We start from the raw sequence: 20,275 nt of genomic DNA, 5'->3' as shown, positions 1-20,275 counted from the left end.
AAGGAAGCGCAAACTCAAATGTCTATTAGGCAGGGCAGGTCATGTACATGAGTCAGCTAGAAAGCCTGACTTCTAAACTCCACAGGGGCAGGGTCTGGCTGGGTCAATCTGGTTTCCAACTATATCCTAGCTTCCTGCCCCATAGCTGAGACACAGTACATGCTCAGTATATATGCATTCAATAAGTTAATAAATGTTGTCATCAAGTAGTTGTGTAATTTGGGCAAATCACTGTCTCTAGGGGAGCCCTTCTTTTCTTCGCTGCAAAATATGGTGGTTGGGTCATACCAGTGGTTTTCACACTGGCTCTGCCTCACCTCACCCCCATCTTGGGCCCTCTGTACTTTTCCTGCTTTAACTTCAGCAGCTGTCTTTCCCCCCCAGTTACCTTATAATTGTTATAACTATTTTAAGCTTTTGGTTGAAAAGTACACAAATTGTAACTGCACAGCTTAAAGAATTTTCACAAACTGAGTCCATCTCCCTCTTACCTCTTATCAGTCACTGCCCGCCACAACCCTAGCTAACCACTGTCCTGAATTCTAACACAACAGATTGGTTGGCCTTGCTGACTTTATATAAATGGAATCACAAAGTACGTACTCTTGTGTCTGGTTTCTTTTGCTCAACAAGGTGTTTGGAATATTCATCCATACTGTTGTGTATAACTGTTAATTCCTTCCAGCTCTAAAATTCTACTGATACTAACTACTAACCCCATACACAAGAAAAAAAATACTTTTGAAAACATCCAGGGCAATATAACGGATCACAGTAATAAACAGAACCATAAGCAGATAGAGCCTAGGCAATATCATCTTTGTCTATATGTGTGCTAAAGGATTTCCCATGTAGTTGGGGTTCTGTAGCCACAGGGGATGAGGAACTGGAAGCTGGTGATGATTCCAGAACTGTTCTAGATAAAGTTCCCAAGAGCCTACAGTTTTATTAACTGTTCAGTTAGAGCCATAGCATATCAACTATGGTTAACCATATACTTACTTGTAAAGCGAAGTGTAAAGTGAATAGCGTGTAACTCAATTGCATGAAGATAACAAAAGGAAATATTTGTTGAAAAATGGACTAATATCCTCTCTTCAAGGAACTCAGTGGTCCTTGTGGGCATTTGCCCACAATGATTTTTTTCTTGGCTTATAACTATGAGGATCAAAAAGCCCAATTTTTTTTTTTTTTTGCCCCCAGAATGAAACTTTTATTTATTTTTTATATACCTCTTTATTGGAGTGTAATTGCTTTACAATGTTGTGTTAGTTTCTGCTGTGCAACAAAGTGAATCAGCTATATGATTACATATATCTCAGAAGCTAAGCAGGGTTGGGCCTGGTTAGTACTTGAATGAGAGCCTGATTCTTTTTACAAGGTTCGTAGTGGGCAAGAAAAAGCTATCTGGAGAGAGGGAGGAATAGGCAGACAGAGAGGATTTAAAGGGCAGTGAAACTACTCTGTATGATGCTGGAATGGTGGATACAGGCCATTATACATTTGTACAAACCCATAAACTGTAGGACACCAAGAGCAAACCCTAAGGAAAAACTGTGGACTTTGGGTGATAATGATATGCAAATATAGGGTAATCAATTTTAACAAATGCACAACTCTGGTGAGGGATGCTGATAATGGGGGAGGCTGTGCAGGTATGGGGGCAGGAAGTCTACAGGAAATCTTTGTATCTTCCTCTCAACTTTGCTGTGAATTAAAAATTGCTCTAAAAATAAAGTGTATTAAAAATATTGTGGAAAGTGGGAGAATTGACAAATTTCCAGGAACTTCCCATAAATCATACAATTTCTGAAATATTTATATTAATAATTTATACAGTTGTAGCATGAGGAAGGTTGAGAGTCTATTTTTATTAGACAGCTCTTCCCATGAACTTTTACAATAATAACATTTCAAACAAAACTGCTTCTAGCACTTCTCTTTTTATAAGATGAAAGTATAAATCTTTGTGATAGTTCCAGTGTCTCTGAAATCTCAAAAATTGTTTTACGTGTAAAAGATATCCTGGTAATTTATTTTATTTTATTTTTTCTGCATTTAGGTTCTGAATTTGGGAAGGCAAAATTCAAAAAGTTTTCAGAGAAAATGTAGGCACTTCATTGAGCTAGGATCATGGATGACTTTCAAACAATATTTGGTAACAAGGTAACAAGAAAACATTTAAAAATAATCAGAAATGATAAATAAAACTAAAAAGAAACTTAGTTCTTTCATAAGTGAGAAATTTTTGCCTTTTTTTCTTAGTAATCAAAGATATAATAAGGTCAAAATAAAGCACTTACTTAAGTTTTGCTATCTAGAAAAATAATGAAAAAGTAAATAATAATCTTTGATTTTGTATATAAGAGCGTTAATTAGTAAACCAAAGAAACAAGGCCATCAAATTGAGCAAACTTTTTAAGATTTTAACAATTCTCATACCTTGTTTTCTGACACAGATATTATAAACCAGGGCAAATAATATTTACTTTCCAAGTTCGGTTCTTCTTTAGAACAGAGGACTTAGGAGGTCTGTGAGGTCAAATCTTATCTCAAAATAATGGTATATGTTCTTTATACTAATATGCAATGCATTAATATCAAATCAATAAATATAAAAGCTATCTGAAATTTTTAAAAGGTTAAAAACTTTTTAAAACCTCCAAGAACCTCTTCTGTAGGGAGAAACTATTTTCTCATCCTCACATAGAACCATGAAGAAAGGTTTCTAATGTTTATGATCCCACAAAATATTGCAAATCAAAAAAAAATCACTATAATTCCATATTTACAAGTTGCCCTTCAGTAAGAGAAGTAGAAAGCTCAGTAATCAGAGAAGATAACTTAGCAAAAAATTGGATTTTAATCCTATTAATGAGAGCTCAATAGAAATTCCAATAATTTAAAAGAAGCTATTCAATCTATGGATGTTTTAAAAAAGACATCTTAATAAAAAACATAGTTTTAAAAACTCACTGGAAACTTTGTGAAGCCCTTTGAGATTTTTATGCAAGCAGTGGTGTAATCTTCTTTGATGACAGTGTAGAACTGGTTATACAAGGAACTCATTTTTCTGGAAGGGATTAGATAAAGTCCAATAAGAGGAGCAGAGACAAAAAGGTAATACGTGACTTTCATAGAAATTACCACATGTACCAACTTAATATATTTGGGAAAACATCATAAACAAACACCGAGCATCCAAGATTTTGAAGACTGCACTTTGCCAATCGTTCATAAGGCTTGTTGCTTCCCAAACAGCCATTAGATCAATCAGACATGCCAACCTCCTAGAGGATATCAGTGGGTGAGATCACAGTACCTTGCTTTTTGGGAAACAAGAGGTCATCATTGCTATAAATCCTTCCTTTTGAGCAAGGGCATCATCTGGTCTTCTGGTATAAAGCCCACAAACTGTATACAAACTCTTTTGGTTTGGGATAGGGTTAGCCAAATTTGCTAAGCAGCCAGCCTTCCCCAATGAGGTCAGTACAACCATCCCAGTTAGAGAGCTGGGTCCAAACACAGACGGAGATGTTACATGCTGCTGATTAGTACCCTTTGTTCAGGCCTGTCTAGGTCCTAATGACATTAGACACAAAACAAAAAAGCTGCTTACTGGCTATGCCAAGTACACAACCACTACAGACGAAATAATGTCTTTAATCAGTCCACATTCTTAATTTTCCTCTGGAATCAAAAAGCACATCTATTAATGGGGGAAAAGATGTAAAATGAGGAGAGAGGACACCACAAAACACAACTTAGGGCAAAAAAGCATGAAAAAGGATAACACTTTCATATCCAAGAGAACACAACAGTATATATGCTGAATCTATAGAAAAATGTTGGAGGTATAGCAGAGGTAAAATAAGATCTGGCTTACAGTAACTGATGCGCTAGACACATAGTTGTCTCTAAAAAACTCTTTAGGAGTAAAGAAAGTAAACAGCACTCAACACTATAAGCAAGAATACTGAATTTCTTAGTTATTACATTGTCTTTGGTGCTCTGGCATCAGTTAAGCCTCAAGAAATCCCTCAGCACCACCCCAATCTATTCTCCTTACTTCATTGTGAACACCCTGCTCTCATCTCCTCCTTTCTTTTCATCCCACCTTCTCATCTGGGACCCACCTTTTTGTCAGGCTTTGCCAGGAAGTAGTGTGACACTGGTTTGGAGACCTGTCTCATGACCCCATCATACACATTATGTGACCTCTGGCTTCGTTGCACACATAAGCACAAAAAAACTAAAATAACATGGTTTTTGCCCCCAAACCCTTGCAATTAAGGTTGGTCAACGATGAGCTCAATGATGAGCTCAGAGTCTGTGCTAAAACACAGAAAGATGACTTATAAGACTTTCCTAGTAATCGACAATGATTCAGGCAAAACTCTTTAATCATTGTAAACACTTTGTGAGGCATTATTCTTTGTGCACAAAAGAAATGCACAAATCTAAACTGGGATATCTATTTAGTGTGTGCTGAAATAAAATAATAATATTAAAAATTTTGTCATCCCAATTAAAAAAATATATTAGCTGAAACTAATTCTGGGAAACTGAATTAAGAAAAAAGAAGAAATTATCTCTATATTTGAAGGGGATTTACACAATTACCTCTCATATTTCTTTCCTCTAAAACATAAAAATCAGCAAACCTATTTATGTATTTGCAAGTCTTTTCAGGTGGGATGGACCTTTGAATTCAGGTATTGCCATGCTTAACTTATTCCAAATGTAGAAATGTGCCATGACCAAGAAAATGCAAATCTTGAAATAAATCTGTACAGAATAAACTTTTATTACAGTTGAATGAAACATTGTGATTCTCCCTGCCATTAGATCCTTTCCATAATTTCCTAACTTCAGAGCTTACTGAGTGTCTACCTAGTATGAGAAAATTGTCATATCCACATGGGGAGAAATATAAGACAGTGGCTCTTTCTAAAGAACATTCAGCTGATGGGGGAGCAAAGGGCTGTGGAAGTTCGGAGGTGATCTACAGGCTGGCCAGGAGGGGCCGTGACAGGTAGACAAACAGGACAGTCACAGGCAAGGCAGAGTTTCATCAGAAGTATTCCAGCTCAATGAAGCACCATAGGTTTAGGGAATAAACAGTACACTTAGTGGCTACAGTAGAGTGCCTCATGGGAAGGTAGAGCAGAGGAGATTAGAGAAAGTGAGGTATGACAAGTCTGAAGAGACCCTGCCTGCCAGGTCCTTGACCTCTCAGAAACACAGTAGCACTAGGACGTTTTCTCTAAAGAGAGGAAATTACAGCAGGAAAAAAAAAAAAAAAAATTAAAGAAATATATAGTTCAAAATACAGTTATATGAGTTATTTTGCTTAAGACTATTCTCTTTCTTGTCAAGAAAGACCTCACATGCTACCATTACTTTTTCAAATTTGACTTATTTAAGGAAAAACCTTAGAACTTTTTAATACATTAGAACAGTGTTAGTAGGAAGAAAATCATATCTATATTCATTTTTTGGTTGTAAAGCGAATTGTTGGCGGTTTTAATACCTTTTTGATGTACTATCAGTGGTACTCACTAGAATCTCATGGGAAGCCTTAAAAAAAAAGTTGCTCTCAAGCTCAACCCTCAGAGATTCTGATTTAGCTGTTCTGGGACTGGAGCCGGAACATGAGTATTTTTAAAGACTCCTCAAGTAATTTTAAAGTCTGACCAGAGCTGAGAATTACTGTGCTAAATAAATATTTTGAGATGAGACGAATAAATAATTTGGGTTTTTAATGGAGGGAGCAACTGAGGCACACTCTACTCATAATTACTGGTGATGGATAATTCAGAGTGGTGGCTTAATATGACATTTTCATTATCAGAGAAAATCTGGTGACAGGAAAAGGCTAAGCCACTTTTTCATTGAAATAGTGAAAAACATCATGCTGGGTTATTATCTTAAATAAATCCATTAAATTTATATCATAAGGGAAAAGTTTTAGCTATAATTCTGGCTATGAACTGGAGTAAAGACTGAATCAAGTGGACATAATTTTTCTTTTCTGACAAAATTATACAGCAGTTCAGCCTAAACTAGAGCTATTATTTCAAAGAATACTCAAAAAAGTCATCAATTTTCCCAAGTGTTTCTCTTACCCTTTGATTCTAAAGTAATTCTCATATGAAACATCTACTTATGTCCTCATCCATTTTTGTTCTCTCATTTTAAATCGTTCGTTGGTCTCACTCTGCCGGATCCTCATCTATCAATGGATTTATATGTGATTCAGGCAGTTTTCCAACATCAGTTTTTTTGAATTAATGAATTCTTGCAATCAATTTGTTTTGTTATATGGATTGTCTGAGCACTATATTTTTCACATTGCATTTTTGGCATTAAATTGTTGTAAGCATCTTACAATCAGTCCAAAACTGATTAATAAAAACATTAGCTTGATGAGGGTTTAGAAGGCTACTTTTATAACCAGTAATTTCATCAGTAACTTATTTTCCTCTTATGACAGCTTACCTTGTAACCAAACTGTGAGGACTTAGACAATGAAGACTCTTGTTATCACAACGCTTATTTAAGAACATCAGGTAATGAACAACAGTAGTTCTCTAGACCATAATGTTCCAGAAAGTGAAAGCCAGGTTTATAAATCTTTTTTCCCTTTAATGAACAAATATATCTTAACAAATGTGAAGGCATAAACTTTATAAACAGTTATTTCTATGTCCCACATTTCTTTAAGGAACATATAAAATACTTGGAAAATTTAAATTTTTCTATTTGTATACCAATTGTTAATATATTTTGAATGAAAGATATATGTCCCTCAGAATCTGAAATAATGGGGGAATCTCAGAAATTTGAGAAAAATATAAATAGAGTCAATATTTGTAGTATTTTTTACATTTGAAAATCACTTTTAATTTAAGAGGTAAAGACAAAATACATATAATTTGCTTTGCTCATAATATGCTTGGTTATGTTGAATATTCAAAGGATGAGAAAAAGGGGAAATAGGAAGGGAAACATTTTTATTTTTAGTTTTTTAATCAAAATGGCACCAGAGGAAAAATCAGGATGAATGTTTTCCAAATTCAAACTCTTCCTCCCACAAAGAACTTCACAGTTCTATTTTAGATGAAAAAGCATTAGGTATTTCTTTTCACAATATTCTACAGATATGATACAAACAGAACTGTCTGAATATAGAGCTCATCATTCCATGGTGTCACACTGAATGTGTTACTTTACTTAAAAATGTAAAGCATTTCTAGAAATTGATAACTTAATTGATAACTAGAAATTGATAATCAGAAGGGAGACAAAGGAAAATCAATATTTATTTTTTTTCAAATTGAGGATATCTACACATATGTGAAAGTACCAAGGACTTTCAAGTTACCTGGAGAAACAACATATCCTTATATGGCTAGGCTTATGATTTTAGCATGCTCTACACATGTGCGCACATGTGCACACTCACACAAACACACACTATTGTTATCTTTGCAGTCTGTCCTCAAGCACAGAAGCCTGTCAAGAGACAAAAAAAAAAAAAAAAAAAATCATTCCCTAAAGCACTCCTACAACCAAAGAAAGCAGAGCTGGTAAGCAGATGTTCTTTGCGGTAAAGATGCTATGATGACCACTTTATCCCAGCAAGCTTTGAAAAGCATTTCTCACACAGACCTTCCAGAAAGCTGTAATATATTACGGATGACAAAGAATTCATAGTCTATCTTTTCAAATAATCTGTGAGTAAAATGAAGAAAGTTAAACAACTTTGGCTTCCTGTAGGTCCTACTGAAGTATATGTCTTTTGCTCCAGCTGCATTAAAACATTGAGTTATCTCTAATCTAATGATAAAAATTAGCTCACGGGGCTTCCCTGGTGGCGCAGTGGTTGAGAATCTGCCTGCCAATGCAGGGGACACGGGTTCGAGCCCTGGTCTGGGAAGATCCCACATGCCGCGGAGCAATTGGGCCCGTGAGCCACAACTACTGAGCCTGCGTGTCTGGAGCCTGTGCTCCACAAAAAGAGAGGCCGCGATAGTGAGAGGCCCACGCACTGCGATGAAGAGTGGCCCCTGCTTGCCACAACTGGAGAAAGCCCTCGCACAGAAACGAAGACCCAACACAGCCAAAAATAAAATAACTAAATAAAAATAAATTAAAAAAAAAAAAAATTAGCTCACTCACATCTGGGAATCATTCCTGCAAAGCTTACCTCAAACTGTGTTCTAATTATTTGGTAATATTGTTAATGTGATTTAAAAAAAAAGCCTACACAATCCATCGACAACTGCTTTCATTGTATCCATAATTATATCCATATCATTAGTGCCTCTCAACAATCCCACAGTTCATATATATCTCAGTAATCAATATTATTACTTTCTTTGTGGCTACTAAAAGGTTTTAGAATTGACTTCTCAGCTTTATGCTACTATGGACTGGACATGTCAAAAACAGATCAAATAGATCATTTCAACTCTACCTTCATTTACCCAAATCCCAGGAAGCTATCAGATAAGCAGATAAGAATGTGAAAGTCCTATTATTCAGTGGCTAGCAGGAAGATGTGTATTTAAGTGTCTACTAATTCAGCTGTCTCTGAGATTATCTCTAATAATTTTAGAGTTCTAAAACTCTGTTAGCCCATGAATCTATGCTTTGCAGAAAACAGAAGTTGAGTTCATTGGTCAAACTGCCTCCTACTTGAATGAACAGAAAAGAGGAAGTTTTATTTTGACTCTGGAAAAATCATCAGCTATTTGAGACAAACTCTATCCCCTCATCTTTAACACTGGAATCCTACTTTTAGCCTCTTCTAGTGATGTTAAGGAGCTTAGAAAATATAAAGCCGCATAGAGCAAATCATGGGATAAATGAAATACATTTTTAAGTTTTAAAAAAGTCTTTGAGAGGATGAATTCTAAAGAACTACAAAAATGCTACCAAACCATACATTGTAAGCCATTCTATTGGATGTCCAAAAGTCACAGGAACATGATTTTCTTAAATCTCTAACACTTCCAGAAAGAGCTGTAGCTGCAGCTATGGGCTGCAGTGGACCATCTCAAGGAAGGAAATCATTAGAAGGCGTGCTTTCCCGGAGGGCAGGTCTAGATCATATTCATCTTTGTATCCCCATATCACCTATCATGATGTTTTGCATGCAATGGAAACTTAATATGTCCACTGATTGAATATATTCCTAAAATGTTCTCCTATCAGACAGAATTTCAGAGAATGGCAGCCCTCTACTCTATTCCCTCTTCCTTTGTTCCCTGTCACCTCCACTCATCCTATTAACTTTACTATAGTTATAAAACTATACCAAAACCCCTGGCTCCAGACATCGAGCAATGTTATAACCCATGAGGGATAAGATATGGTCATGTTATACCACAAATGGAGGACGGGAATAACACCGGACAGAGAGCATCAGAGAAGGGTCTCAGGCAAGCATGTATCACCTATATCTCCAACATACTGTGTAAGACTGGGTGAGTCAACTCCTCTCCAAGCCACAGGAAAAAAAAAAGGAATAGGATAGTTCACTTTGGTTCTTCTACTTCTGTAACTAATCTATGATAAACAGTACCCAATCCACAGACCTAGGGCTGCCTTGGACTCTTCAGGACTTTACATATATCTCATGAAGCAGGTATGAAAAAAAGAAAAAAAAAACAGTAATCTTATTAATTATATCGATCCTATGTTTAAAAGTAAGAAACATTAGGTTCTTTGAAAGAACTAAATGGCATTATAATTAAGAAACACGAGGGCACTCTAATCAACCTACAACAAATTTGATATTAACATTTTTTGAAAGATAAATTGTCACGGTCCTTTTGTTGACAGTACTAGTGAATTCTGGCATCTGCCCATGGCCAGGTTGGTTATTCTTGTCATATAAAATTTCAAGTGGTGCTCAGTATACAGCCTGAAGGGGCTGCATTCTTCACCTTGCCTGGCACACATGTCCATAATTCTTCAAGACAAAGACACATTTGGTGGAATGTGTGTCTTTACTATTTGCTAAGCTGACAGCATTTTATCCCATTCATTTCTGGGCCTTATAACTAAGCCAAGGATGTTGTGTCCCATCTTTATGATGAAATGCAAATTTCCTATTAAAGGCAACTACTTCAATTCAAAAGACTGAGGGTAATGGTACTTAAAAACATTTGCAATTGGTTAAATTTAGGGAACTGAAAAAGTATAAAGAAAAATTTTGAAAATATAGAATACAAATTTTTAACTCAAAAGATAAATTATTTGCTTTAAATTCCAAACTTCAGTTGTTACTTCTCAAACTACAAAACAAGCATTCCAAGAAATGCTGTACTTGTTCTTCCGTACCTTCCAGTGAAACACATTTTCAGTGGTTGCTTGTACAAGAAATGTTGGTATTTTCCAATTGTTTTCTGACTTCATGCATCATCTGGACTTTCTTTCCTCATTTCCTTACAGCCCAAAGCTTTCTCTTATCTGAAGCCATTGTTGCTTGACATGAAAAATGGACTCTAGTACAACTAATTCCATCAAATGAGGGAAAAACCTAAATCTCAATTATGAAGCAATTAATTATAAAATCATTAGGTAGAATTATTATACTTTAAGCTGTACTTCTTCATTAAAAATTCTCTCAATTTATTTTAATCTATATTTGTGATCTGTAATATCCTCACTCTACCTTTACACAGCAAGTGTCTCTAAATAATTGACTCATTTAGTCAACAATTACTCATGGATTGCAAATTATATGCCAGGCATTGATCTATGCTCTGCAGTTATGGTACTGAATAAAACCCAAATTTCCTGCACTCACGTAGCTTATTTTTTCTTATTTTTTTTTCTGATTTTTAAAAAGCAATTTAAAATTTTCTGCCTTAAGGGTAATGTAGCTTACATTTTGATACGGGAGAAGGACAACAAACAATACATAACTTCAGCTGAGACTGGTCCTAGGAAGATAAATAGAGCAGGTGAGGCTGACAGTCACAGGGTTGTGCTATTTTTCTGGTAAGATGACACTTGGGTAAAGGTGTCTGAAAAAACTAGAGAAAGAAACCCATCCTGGCCTTAGACGTTAGCCACATTATCCACTGTAGCTTGGTCAACACCAGAGCTGACATTTTCATCCCTCTCTAACTATGGTTTCTCGTCTGAAAAACCACAGAGCAGTGGTTCTCAGTCTGGGGTGATTTTGCCCCTAGAGGACATTGGGCAATGTCTGGACATTTCTAACTGTCACATGCAGGAGGGGGTTGCTACCCACATGCAGTCGGTAGAGGCCAGAGATGCTGTCAAATACCCTTCAATTCACAGGCACAGCCCACACAGCAATAAATGATCCGGCCTCAAATGTCAGTAGAACCAAGGATGAGAAGCCCTGCCATAGAGGATGGGGCATGCTTGGCCTCTCCCAAACACTCAATACCTACCAAAGAGAAAACAAAAAAACCACATATCATTTTTTTTTTTTTTTTTTTTTAATTTTTATTTATTTATTTATTTTATTTATGGCTCTGTTGGGTCTTCGTTTCTTTTGCAAGGGCTTTCTCCAGTTGCGGCAAGCGGGGGCCACTCTTCATCGCGGTGCGCGGGCCTCTCACAGTCGTGGCCTCTCTCGTTGCAGAGCACAGGCTCCAGACGCGCAGGCTCAGTAGTTGTGGCTCACGGGCCTAGTTGCTCCGTGGCATGTGGGATCTTCCCAGACCAGGGCTCGAACCCGTGTCCCGTGCATTTGCAGGCAGATTCTCAACCACTGCGCCACCAGGGAAGCCCCCACATATCATTTTTAAAGAATATCTATGCAGAGTTTACTTACAGAACACTTTCAGTGACTCATTAAAGGAAGATATGATTACTAATATTTTATTTCAGTTTAAATAACTGCTTACATATAAAAGTCATCTGTTCCTTCAAATATCCTGTAATTAAAACTTGCACTAATTTCAACAGTCTCCAGTGAAAATTACTGAATTAGAAAAAAAAGTGTGCCTAATGTAATGATATGTCGCTGCTTGAGTGAAAGGTTTCAGACAGTACTGATTGTCAGGAGGACAGTGAGACGAAGAGGAAACATGAGAAAACTACTTGACTGGCAAGAGTTAAACTCCATAAGTGAATATTTAGCTATCCACATCTAAGAGGCGAGCAGAAAATAATACTTGGTTGATTTAGTTTGACAGCTAAGTACCTAAGTAGGTTTCAACATGAAAATGTTCAGTTTTTATTGTGTCATCGGAAAACTGGTTGGTATGAAGGACGTGAACATATTTGTTAAAACTACTCTAAGACGCCATCTGCCACGGGATCCTTTCCAATGCAAGTGTAATCACGAGTTTACGAAGAAAGGAAGAAAAAGACATTCTATTTTGTCCTTACTTAAGGCAAATACAGAGATAGAGTTTCACATATCAATTGCAAAAATCCCCTATACATCTCTAAGATAGGAACAATATATCTTAAACATTCTGCCACTGGAAAAAGAGCACTGCCTGTTTATCACGCTGTCACCATGAAAACAAGTGACAGATGCAGAAGTTAACATTGTGGAATGCATTATACACACTGCTGAGTGAAGAAGACAGTTGGGGGGACACAGGCTGTATTAAGGGCATGGGTTCGGGGCCAGGGTTGAGTCCTTTCACCACCAATGACCTGAAGAATAACCACGGCAAGTTCCTTAGCCTCTCTATAAGCTCCATTTTCTTCATCTGTAAATTGGGGATAATGGTCATCAAAGTGCCCCCCTAGAACTGCCATGAGAATTAAGTGAGACAATGACTGGGGTACTTGCACTTCACTGGGCACTCCATAAGGATTCAAATCATGACTGACAGCATTATTGATACAACTAGCTGCATCTGGACTGAAATGATCCTGCCTTTTCTTTAGCACCCAAATCCATATCCAGTGATCTGAATCATGTGAGAAATGCCAGCTCTTTGCTTGCCAGAGGCCACTGGATGCTTGCAATTGCCACTCCCATAGACATTACCTGAGGACCTGAGCAATGGGAGCGGGTGACTCCCACTGGGGGGACACAGAGCGGTGTTGATTCCATTCTTCCGTTCTCCAAACCACCCGGCTCAGTCTTCTCTACCCTCAGACTGAGTACTTGGAAAATAAGACAGTAGTGGATCAGCCACTGAGGAGAGGAGTAGAATAGGAGAAAAGGAGAAACCAAAAAATTATAACTTGGAGCGTATTAATCTTGATGGCTAGCAATCAATATCCTGATTACTGTGAGAACATGCAGCTAATGGAGGAGCTGTGAGAACACAGCTAAAATGCAAAACATCCCATGCCTCACCATCCACGGAAGTTCTACTCTCCTAGAGAAAGGGGTGGCTAGATGACAAAAAGCATATTTTACTTATATTTGCTAGAGAAACTTTCCTAAAGTTTATTTTATACTCCCTTAATTTTTGTTTCTACGACATAATCAAGAAGTAAATTTACGAGCGACAAAGGATTTTAGAAACAGGTAAATTCAGCATGGGGTACTGTTTATTTTATGTGCTAGCTATTCCCACGACACCCCATGTACCTCCTATGCAGTATTTCCAAGATACTGGGGTGGATTTCAAATGGTGGAGCCTGCCTCAGAATAATGCAGTTTCCTACAGAACCCCAAGAGACAAAGGTGCTTACTGCTCTTCTGAGGAGGCATTAGACAGACCAAAGTTTTAAACAGTGACAAGAGGCATAGACAATCCTACAGTTTTCCAAATAAAAGTGTTAAAAAACCTGCAGGTTCATTGCACTTGTCTGAATTTAGGCAGATTTCCTTTAAAACTTGGGACTGGGTTAATTTCCAAAAGATTAATAAATCTGAATCTTTAAATGGTTTGCCTTCTTAAAATACTAAACAGTCGACAGCCTTACCAAACTGGGTAATTGATGGTTTCTATGTTTAAGGTACCATAAAACTATACAAAATGAGCATTCCTATGAATAATGTCGATTTTACATTTCAGAGTACGCACTACCACCTTTTATGCATTACGTAGAAAATGCCAATGACTAAGGGTAGCCAATTCATTTACTGACCATAGAGCATTACCCTGACGACTGAAAATAAGTTTCAAAATCTTCATCGAGGCCAGGGAATTGAGGCTGCTCAACCTGTAACGTCTGTATACTTCTCTTTCAACACTTTAAAAAGGTACCCTGTCAGTTTTAAGGGAGACAAGGTGCTGATTATCCTCACTGGTTAGCCAAGACATAAAGTAGAAATTTCTGGCACCAGAGAATCTAACTTTAACTATGTCCTTCCTTATGGCAGAGCAGGCTCTTGGGGTTGAAAGAAAGGGAGGGGTTTCAGACCAAAAATGCATTAAAAATAGTTTTCTTCTCTCTCAGTCCATGATCGCTTGATTCAATTTATGAATGCCTAATCTCTATTTAAGCTTAAATCCTAAAGTACTAAAGCTAATTTATGAAAGCTCTCTTATAAGAAGTCTGAAAATCAGCTTAATAAACAGGTATTACTCACCATCAGCAAGTGCCTAATAAATTTGTCTAGATACAGGTGACGAGGCAGTAAAATTTACTCTAAAATTTCCATGGACTTGTGGGATCATGTGGTTCTCTCGAATAATGAAATATAAGGGTTCACATATTTTAATACAAAGGGTCATTGAAATGATTGTTTATGTTTGTAGCACTAAGTAATAGTAAATATTGAGGACATTATGCACAATTGACAAAGTTGAATACTTTAAGGGCAGATCAACTTTCTAAATTACTTTCATAGCTGCTGTAAATATTTTGAGAAACATTCCCTTGCTTCAAGGTGTCAACACTTCGAATCACTGGTCTTTTACTCGGTGATTCTTAGAATTTATTGATGAAGGAGAGGAACAGAAGCTTCCCTGGTGAGGGAAGGGAGAGGTTTGTGTTGGGAGGCACTGGAATATTTCATCACTCCCTCCACTAATTCCCATTCTCATCCCCCACTTAATTCTTACCAGGTATTCTAGTCCAAATGAGGGGAAAACAGGATGCTTCTCTGTATTCACATATACAGTCAAGGAACCATACTACAGAGTACTCTTTACATTTGGCTCCTCGGTATTTAAAATAACTCAACTGCAGCTTGACTCCTCCACACCCATCACATGTTCGAGAAGCACAGCAGAATTCCTATGTTCTCTACTGAACAACTGAAATGAAACTCAACACATGGAAAAAACACCTCAGGTGCAACAGGGAAAAGAATCTCCCCACTGTTTCCAACTCTTAAGTAGGCTTCGTACAGCAACTTTTTCTGAACTGCTTGTAAGGGCAATTTACGAGCTCCTGATTACTATAACATATTGTGCTCTCAAAAGGAAAAAGGTAATAGGAGTTTGGCTCCTTGTTGGCATTCCATTTTTTATAAGATTATTATATTGTCGTCAAGCTGGGTTGAGCCTGAAATTAATATAATTAACCTCCTGCTCAGCTACATGCATTTATTTTCCATTTTCATTCATCTTTTCTCTCTGCCCCTGCAGACAGACTTGGAAAGGAAAGTAACCTGTGTTCAGTGGTCTAACACTCATTGTTAGTTCCCAGACTTCTGTTCTAGAAGCCAGTATCAGTTGAATGTGAAAACAACTTGAGAAATCACATGAGACCCTTCACAGGCGACCAGCTTGCTTTCCACAAATAGCACTTACATTAACTGTTAAAAATGTTACAAAAACATACCAAGGATATCAGACAGACAAATGATCAGATAAAAAACGGGCCACAAAGGCTTAAATCAGGAAAGGAAATCTCATGCTGAGATATAAATGGGAAAGAGGTAATTGGGTGCTCAATTTTGGACCAATCAATAAAAGACAATACCCCAAATGAAACGAGATTCCAACTTCCCGCCCCCCCGCCCCGCTTCTTTTGGGGCTTAAAAGTACATATACATGGCTTAAACCAAAACACTGGAGGATTTTTCACACTTGAAGAAGAAAACGTTATCCAAAGTTGGTTCTGATTCCATTTTGAAGATTCTATTAAGATAATTAGTTCCCTACTCAAACTGTATTGGCATTCCACGTATATACAATGCAAGACAACACAGGACTCCAGTTTCCCATGACTTAGATGGGAATGTGAACATTGGAGGCCTTTGGGCCATATGTAGCCCACATCAGGGATTGATTTGGCCTACTCAGTGTTCTAAAATTAAGGAATTTTACAAAAACATCCATATTTTTGTCTTGTCTTGAACGTCAGACGTGGAGAAACTGGCACTACCTCCTGAATGATCACAAACCCAGCTGCCTCCTTCAGGCCAGGAAGCCGCTCAATATGCGAGCTGCCACCACTCCCCTCTGCATAACACCCCAGCCCCCCTGCTGGTGTCCAAGTACCTCCCTGCCTCTGTATGCAGATGACTTATCATCCCTACCCTAGAAGCAGAGGTGCACGTGAATCCTTCTATAAACTCTTATGTTTAGCCCATAAAGAGGTTTTAGGAAATGAACATTCCCTTGAAGACTTAGGCCAAGAGACTCAAATGACATACGAAACCCCATTCAAATACTATGGGGATCTAAAATAACAGTGAAACCTGAAAGTCTTCATTAAATCGTGTACATTATATATGAATTCTCAAGGTATTATATTACTACTTGATTTCTGACTTCACTGTGGGGGGAGAAAAGAGAACTCAAAGCCATCTTTAATTTGGTTCTCATTCATAAACCTTTATCAATTATAAGTGTCAGCATAACTTAATATATGCATGTATAGATATGAAACAGTATTACTGTAGTTCTGTGACCATTTTAATACTCAGAGCAATAAAAAATAATAGTAAATTCTTAGTTGGTCTTGACTGCAGCACTAGTACTGATAATTCAGTTTACAGACATTTAGATTAGTACTGATAACTTGTGGATGTGTATTTTAAAGCTGACTTGTGGTTGTTAATGAACACACATGCATTCATGATGTATTCAAATCTCTACACGTTTATATACCAATATCCTTCTTTCTGCATTTCAAAAAGCAAACATACTGTCATCTGTTTTCAATATTAAAGTTCCAAATAATTTATAATGCAGAGTTACACAGTATATATGGGACACTGCATCAATCATGCAGAAATATCTGTTCCATCCAACTGTTCCTGAAACCCTCCATTAAATTAAGATTTGAACTGAAACCAAAGACATATGAATAAAGTAATAGTTGCTTGAGAAAAGACATAAACTACTTCAGATGGAGACTGTCATTTACTTCATTTTATTAAAGAATATATATGACTGAAAATATTACAATGACTTGCCTTATTCCTTTTTTTACTATAGAAGATGAAATATGATATGAAAATCTGACCAATGTCTTAAAGTCCTTCTGGATTATCTGACACAAGCAGTACCCTATTAAAATAAGCAAAGTAACAAGAGAACCTTGCCTACTTCAATTGTGCTGTCGAAAACAAATCAGAGGAAGCCAACTGTCATAGAGCAATGGAAATGTGTCATTTGTAACCTGATTCAAGTGTGGGGATCAGTCAACCGTATTTTCTCAAAATATTGAACACAGTGTAAAAGAACATAGTTGAGGCACTCTAATCAAATGAGAAGCCCACAGGAAGTTATTCTAATTTAAATGAGGTTTAAACTCATTTCAAAAGTCACATACTTCAAGTGTATATATTTATAGTTCTCCTAGTAGCCCCCTAAATGATTTCTTTCTACTGGTTCCAGAATCCCCTCATCATAAATGAAATGATTATAATGTAGGGTCATTCAAAGTTTGGTTTGTTTCTGTACTTACTATACACACACACAAACACACATCTCTTTCCCCATATTGATCTCACTGAAAGGGGAATCAAGCATGGGATTTGGAATCAGTACACCCAGCGTTACCTCTGACTCCTAACCATATTTTAGCATCAAGAATTTCCTTTACCCACTAACACATCTAGTAAATGGGGGCAGAAGTACAGGGCAGAAATCATCCCAGAAGGGACCCGTTTTCACAGGATGCTGGTCCACTGTCATCGGCACCCGAGTCCTGATAAGTGGGGATAAAAATATTTGCCTTTTACCTACAGAAATTGTCTCAAGGGTCAAAAGCAATAAACACTCAGTTTAAATACCAGATTTCTGAGGTTTGTGAGGACAAAACCTGGGTAAGGAAACATGGTTAAAACTAGGGTAGAAAGTTATCCACTGAAGCAGAAAATCTTTGGCTAAGGTTCGACCACTAGAACCAACAATACAGCATGGGATCCTAAAAAGGGCTTTGATTTGGATGGACTTAGCTTAGAGTCATGACTGTACCACTAACTATCTGTGTGATCTCAGACAAGTCACTTAACCCATCCGAGTCTGTTTATTTATCAGCAGAATCAGAACAGAACCTCCCTCTCAGGGGAGATACACAGATTAAATGATAGGTTCAGCTCCTAATACAGTGCACAAGACTAAAAGTAGCTCATCCTATTTATCTATTACACACTCTTGCACACACATGTGCATTCTCTTGATAACCAGTATATAGCTAAATACACGACCTCTTCCCTCTCCTATGCAAAAAAAGACATTCAAATAAAATTTCTCTTAGCTTCATTTCCTTGTAAAATGAGGCTTCTGTGGTAACACTATATATAACTTAAATGTAAACAATAAGATGTAGATATTATTTTTTATTATTTCCATTTCCTTCTTAAAATTTCAAAATATTTTAGCCATTTATTATAGAGGGCACTGTTGTTCCCAGTTCAAGACTGAAGGACATCATTCCCAGTTGCAGGGAATGATGCTGCCGGACAGCTCTCCGCTGTCCTCTGCCCTGGGAATTGCCCCTGGCTAGAAAGCCTCTCCACTCTCCACGTATCGGCTGAGGCCTTTGGTAAGACTGCATCAGAGCCCAACTTCTTCTGCCCGCTCCTGCTTCCTTCCCTTCCTTCCACAGGTGTTGATCCCAAGAGCACTCTCTAATAAACTTCCTGCATGGAGTCTATTTCCCAGAGGTCCCAACGTGCAACAGTTACAATCCAGAGTAACCGTTTGCCAAAACTAGTGTGCATTAAAGGTTACTGAGGTCAGGCTTCCTGCAACATCCTGAATGAAGCACCTTTTACTTTTCATAAGAACTGGCACATCTGCTTTCTCTACAACTACAAATGGGGACTTTTGATTGAGGAAGATGAGAGAAAAAAAATGAAAACAGATTAATTTAGCCAAATAATTAGTTTTGCTTACTTGATCCCGGAATCAAACAGTTAATTGAACTGAGCAGTTGTTTTGGCATTGTAAAGACAAAGCCCTACATGTGGCATATAAAAAAGCCTATCTTTTGGGTCCTTGGCAATTGTTCAACTGAAACTTGTCTGTAAAACTGCTTCCCCCCAACAAATATATTCCACTAAAGATGAATCTAAAACATTAGGTTTTATTTTTATTTTAAAAAAGATTATATAGTACCTTGGCTGTCAAAGGAAAAAATGCTTGAAAATATGTATTTCAGTTGCCTAAAAGTCTTCCTCCCACCCTTTTAACTGTGTGAGTTGTTAAAAGTGAAGGCACTTTGCCAAAGGCATTTAAAAGTATATTCTGGCCAAATCTACACTGATTTAATAATACCTCTGGCAATTTAATAATATTTCCTAAAAACTGAAGTAACTAAATCCACACTTATAGGGTCAATATCATTTTTACCTAAGGGTCCGAAATTGAAAGAACAATACACTAATTACTGGACACTTACCCAAATTCTGTGGTTAATTCATTTGCATAGTAGGGACAATGAAATGGTTCATATGCTGTTTAATCTAGGACTACTGTAAAGTTGCACAATATTAGCATGCTTTTTTTTTTAATTTATTTTTTTTAAATTTTATTTATTTATTTTTTGCTGCGTTGGGTCTTCATTGCTTCGCGCGGGCTTTCTCTAGCTGCGGCGAGCAGGGGCTACTCTTCATTGCAGTGCACGGGCTTCTCATTGCGGTGGCTTCTCTTGTTGCGGAGCACAGGCTCTAGGCGCACGGGCTTCAGTAGTCGTGGCTCGCAGGCTCTAGAGCGCAGGCTCAGTAGCTGTGGTGCACGGGCTTAGTTGCTCCGCAGCATGTGGGATCCTCCCTGGTCAGGGCTCGAACCCATGTCCCCTGCATTGGCAGGCGGATTCGTAACCACTGCGCCACCAGAAGCCCCAGCACGCTTTCTAATAAGGTATTTTTCAATTACAGAATAGAACTTTCAAAAGAAACAGTTTGTCTAATATGAACCCACAGTTCCCAGAGGAGGCTCTGCTATCACAATAATTTCTC

General features: G+C 37.5%; 1 protein-coding gene across 6 annotated transcripts in view; it reads right to left on the bottom strand.

Moving 5' to 3' along the window:
* Nucleotides 1–20,275, bottom strand: part of SNCAIP (synuclein alpha interacting protein) — a 217,159-nt gene that overhangs the window by 107,078 nt on the left and 89,806 nt on the right. The window contains exon 1 of one of the 6 annotated variants that reach the window (XM_059916940.1): nt 13,001–13,027. The exons of the other annotated variants lie outside the window; for them this stretch is intronic. The gene's annotated coding sequence lies outside the window, so the exon portion shown is untranslated. Of the gene's footprint in view, nt 1–13,000; nt 13,028–20,275 lie in introns of those variants that run through there. 6 annotated transcript variants of the gene reach the window in all.

This window comes from Balaenoptera ricei, chromosome 3 (assembly GCF_028023285.1).
Source record: "Balaenoptera ricei isolate mBalRic1 chromosome 3, mBalRic1.hap2, whole genome shotgun sequence".
NCBI classification, from domain to species: Eukaryota; Metazoa; Chordata; class Mammalia; order Artiodactyla; family Balaenopteridae; genus Balaenoptera; species Balaenoptera ricei.
Note: the sequence above shows the minus strand (reverse complement) of the source record. Positions and strands in the feature narration are given on the sequence as shown.